Below are 5,000 nucleotides of genomic sequence, written 5' to 3' on the forward strand. Positions count from 1 at the left end.
ATAATAATAATAATAATAATAAGTGCAAAATGTGATGGGAAGTAAAGAAAAGATTGATATAGAAGACTTTGCAATGGTCCTGTGTCCTAAATGCACTTTGTTATGTGAGTGTTCAGCCAGAGCGCCGTGCCTTGCCGTGTCCCTCCGCTAAGCCCCCTCCGTGCCCCACCATCGCGATAAGAGGCAGGCCCACGTGGCGGTGTCCTGGCGGCGCGGAGGACTTACAAAGGCCGACTGCCACCGCCACAGCCCCTCGGAGGCCGCCCGTCCCCGCCAGATGAATAATTCAGTCATTTATGAATCAGCGTGTTGCCACTCCCCCCGTCCCACAGGAAGCCCCGCCTCGCCCCCTTCCTCACTCTCCAGGGAATTGCACGCCCCTACAGGTCTTCTCGCCCTTAGAAAACACTGAAATGCAAGGGCGTCTCAGGTGTGTTTTGTTGGTTCGTCTTTACGTGTCCACTTGTCTATGTATCTGTTCTGCGTGTTTTCTTTTTTTTTCACATTTTTTTATGCCGAGTTACTTGGGCGTTTGGTTTCGTTTTTCGCGGTGTGGTGAGGCGGTATTAGATCACCCGTGTCTCTTCGGATTATCCTGCAGAAGGGATGAACAGGGTCCGTCTTCTTTGTTTACATTATTGTCCTGACCCTCTTCCATCCTCTCTCTCTCTTTTCCTCGTCTTACTCCTGTCTGGCCGTCTCCATGTGGCAGGTGCGAATATTGTGCTCCACGTTTTCTCTGGAAGCGGGCTCAGTTTCCCGGGTGTGCTTGGTGGTATCTAGAGCTGCGGTAGAGTGGTAGAGCGGTAGAGTATCCAGTAGTTGTAGTCTTGTAGTTCTGAGTCACCGCGTCCTTTTAGTATTCTGTAGAGGCAGAGTAGAAGTGTGGCTCGCAGCACGTGTTTATAGTTTGGAGCGAGTTTTCACTGGTTTACATGCATATTTTTTTCCATGATCAGAGTTTGGAAAGTTTATATTTAGAGCAGTGATTTGGTGTGGGCTTGTTTGCTTAACTTTTACAACTCAGGATTTTAAGATTTGATTGATTTGAACTCCTCCTGTTCTGTTTGTAGTATTGACCTTCATGACACACACACGCACACACACACACACACACACACACACACACACACACACACACACACACACACACACACACACACACACACACACCGCGGTCGGCTCGCTGCCACACACTGGGACACAGCCACACAGTCGCTCTTTTGTCGTTGGTGCCACCGCCACCGCCGCCCCCATCACAACACACCAGCCTCACCACCACCACCACCACAACCACCACCACCACCACCACTTCACCACAGCGTTCACCCACACCCTGCCTGCCCGCCTGACAACCTCCCATGCACGCCACACCTTCGACCCCCTCCCCACACTCCCACACCCCCACACGCCAGCACCACACTAAGCAGCTCCTCCCGCAGGGTGTGCGGTAGCGGTGGCGGGCCAGGCGGGCCGCACGTGGCCGCCGTAATGCTCTCGCCGGTGGACGCCGGGCCGCACGGGCCACACGGGCCACATGGGCCGCACGGCCCCCATGGCCCCCACGGCCACCCTCCGTGGGCCCCCGCCTCGCTGGACGACATGACGCAAAAGGGTGAGTCCACCTCTGCTCCTACCTCCCGCCCCGCCCCGTCCCGCCCCGCCTTGTTCCGCTTCCTCCCTTGCCTTAACTTTACAGTCACTCTTTAGTCATGTGTTTAGTGCCCCTTCTCCACCCCTGTCTGTCCCCGCCCCCGCAGCCGCGCCTCCCCGGGAGGAGAGTACACGGGCTGCGCTGGGCGAGGGCCAGGCGCGGCGGCAACACTTAATTATTATCACTTGGTCTGAGGGGAGGCGGCGTGGGCGAGAAGAGTGAGGCGAGGAGAGGCAGGCGCTGCTCATAGTGTTGTGTTGCCCCCAGGTATTATATACACAATCACTTGAACACACACACACACACACACACACACACACACACACACACACACACACACACACACACACACACACACACACACATGGAAGGCATCAAACTCTGCCATAGGCCATTACATCTCACAGGACAGGCCTCGGATGGGGGGTGGGGGAGGAGGGGAGGAGGATCCAACACTCTTATAAGGAATTAGATCCATCAGTGTCGGCCTCCCCACTGGTGTGATCACTTACCACCGCCGCCATTACGGTTGGGCGGCCAAACACACGATCCGATACCATTGTCTGTGATGGCGTGTAATCCCCTTATAGAGGTTCAAGTGGTCCCCGGGGAGTGAAGAGGAGGAGGAGGAGGAGGAAGATAGAAAGGGGAAAGGGGAAAGAGGAGAGGACTACGAAGAGGACAGGAAACATAGGAAAGTGAATTAAAGTGTTCCACTGGCCTTGGGACTTAAAGAGAAGGAAGAGGAGGAGGGGAAGGTGAAGGCACGAGAGGAGGAGGAGGAGTTGGGTGAGGAGGGAGAGGAGGAAAAGGAGGAGGAAGACTGAGAACATAAGAGAAGCAATATGAAGATGAATCAAAATTGTAATCTATCGACATTGGAGAGGAGGAGGAGGAGGAGGAGGAGGAGGAAGAGCAAAAAGGAGACGTGGTGGAGGATTAAAAAAAAAAAAAAAAGAAAGAAATGGAGAAACAAAAGAAACGCAGAAAAACGAGAAGAAAAATCGAACTGAGATAAAAAAAAAATCTTTGTGATGATAAAAAGTAAGGGAAAATTTACAAAGAGAGGAAGAAGCACGAGAGATGAAAGAAAGGAGGAAGGGAAGCAGAGTAAAGGAAGCGCTGATCCCCCTGAAGGAGAGGCCTCGAGGCAAACAACATGAAAAAAAAACAGCGACAACAAAGATAATGATAATCAGAAGACCCGCCTGACGATGCCTTTGTGTGTGTGTGTGTGTGTGTGTGTGTGTGTGTGTGTGTGTGTGTGTAAGTCTCGCACGTTCAGAGAGAAGAAAAATCACTGCATTGTTGTTGTTGTTGTTGTTGTTGTTGTTGTTGTGTGTGTGTGTGTGTGTGTGTGTGTGTGTGTGTGTGTGTGTGTGTGTGTGTGTGTTTTATGGTGTTTTTTTTTTCATGGTGTTCATTGAAATTAAGAGATTTCGTATATACACACACACACACACACACACACACACACACACACACACACACACACACACACACACACACACACACACACACGTTCACTCTGCTGTACCAAAACTTATCCAACATACAAAAAATACCAGTTGGTCTTCACACATCAATTCCGGAACACTTAAATCTTGCCATCAGCCACCATCCAAAATGCTCATCCAGTCTTAGTGCTTAGAAACGGGATTACTTAGGCCGATTATATACGGATTAACATAGGATTATCTTAGCAGTGATTTGTCTTACGTTTAAAACACTGCCAGGGCTTCCTACCACACGCCGCTCTGAAACATGACACCCTGCTTCCCATACTTTTACCCCCCTCCCTCCCTATCTCCCTCCCTTCATCCTCCTCCTCCTTCTCCTCCTCCCTTCTGGTATGTACTTTTTTTTTCTCTCTTGATTGGCTTCCTTCCCTTAATCGCCCTTACCTGTCTACCTGTCTTCTTCCTTCCTCACCTGACTTCTTTTCTCCTTCCTCTTCCTTCTTTTCCTTCTATTTTCCTGTGTTGTTTTCTCTCCTATTTCTCTCTCTCTCTCTCTCTCTCTCTCTCTCTCTCTCTCTCTCTCTCTCTCTCTCTCTCTCTCTCTCTCTCTCTCTCTCTCTCTCTCTCATCAAATCTATTATGTCTTTTCTTTCTGTTTATTCTCAATCGTCTTTTTTTTATTTTTCTATTTTTCTGTCTTTTTTCCTCCCATTCTCTCTCCAACGCCCGTCTGTTCCTTCCTCCTCTTTCCGTCCATGTCTTTCCCTTCTCTCCTTCCCACAACTTTTCCTTCCCTCCCTTCCTTCTTTCTCTTCTTCACATGCTCCTTTATCTATCCCTTTCTCTTTTCCAGTCATGTCTTCCCCTTCCATTCTCAAACGTTTAATTTCCATCTTTTCCAAACACTTCTTTTTTTCACTCCATTCTTCTTCAGACCTGCAAATCTTTCTCTCCCCTTCATTATTTACCCTTTCCTTTCCAAACTTCCCTTACTCTTACCTCTTCTAACCCCAAACATCCCTTTATCTACCCCTTTCTCCTTTTCCCATTCCCTTTCCAACCCTTCATGTCTCTATTTTCTTCGTCAAACACTATTCCACCTATCCCTTCTTTCCTATCCACGCCTATCCCCTTCCCTACCCGAGGACACACCCACCCATCCTCTCTTCCCTTTTATGATGCTACCAGTCCATTCCCCTCCCTTCGTACTTATTCTACCAAAGATCCTGTCTCCCTAAGCCACTCCCTTCCTCCCTCCCACCCTCTGATCCTCCCTTCCCTAGAGTAATGTTCCAACGAGCTCACTAAACTCGCCTAATTAATTTTAAAACGCCCGGCAAACACGCGACTATACCCCGGGGACCACTCAGCGCCCCGGGGGGTTCTGAGGGAAAGCGCTGCATAACCTTGGCCTTGTTTATTTATACCTTGATTTTGGGGGCTTCCGGCCGGGTCCTCATCGCTTCCCCCTTCCCCTCCTGTCCCTCTTGTCTCTTGGTTCCTGCTTCGCCTCGGTTCCTCGGTTTTCATTTCAAGGTTCGTTGTGTGTGTAATGTGGTTCAGTAGTTTGTGTGTGTGTGTGTGTGTGTGTGTGTGTGTGTGTGTGTGTGTGTGTGTGTTGTGTTTTCTCTCTCTCTCTCTCTCTCTCTCTCTCTCTCTCTCTCTGTGTGTGTGTGTGCAAAAATATATCCAAAAGAGAGAGAGAGAGAGAGAGAAGGAAGAATTGAATGGAGATATGAAAAAGGAAAAGAAAACGTTATTAATAGAATGGCAGACAAAGTGATAAATTGTGTGAAAAGATAAAGAAAAAGGGAAAATATATTGAGGGAAATAGGATGAATTTATGTAAAGACAGAATAGAAAGAGTAAAAAGAAAGAGAGAGAGA

At 49.1% G+C, this 5,000-nt stretch overlaps 1 long non-coding RNA gene across 1 annotated transcript in view; it reads left to right on the forward strand.

Moving 5' to 3' along the window:
• Positions 1–5,000, forward strand: part of LOC135090143 (uncharacterized) — a 42,601-nt gene that overhangs the window by 17,370 nt on the left and 20,231 nt on the right. The window contains exon 2 of the long non-coding RNA XR_010261782.1: positions 1,443–1,615. This is a non-coding gene — a long non-coding RNA (uncharacterized LOC135090143). The remainder of the gene's footprint in view (positions 1–1,442; positions 1,616–5,000) is intronic.

This window comes from Scylla paramamosain, chromosome 34 (assembly GCF_035594125.1).
Source record: "Scylla paramamosain isolate STU-SP2022 chromosome 34, ASM3559412v1, whole genome shotgun sequence".
Classification (NCBI taxonomy): domain Eukaryota; kingdom Metazoa; phylum Arthropoda; class Malacostraca; order Decapoda; family Portunidae; genus Scylla; species Scylla paramamosain.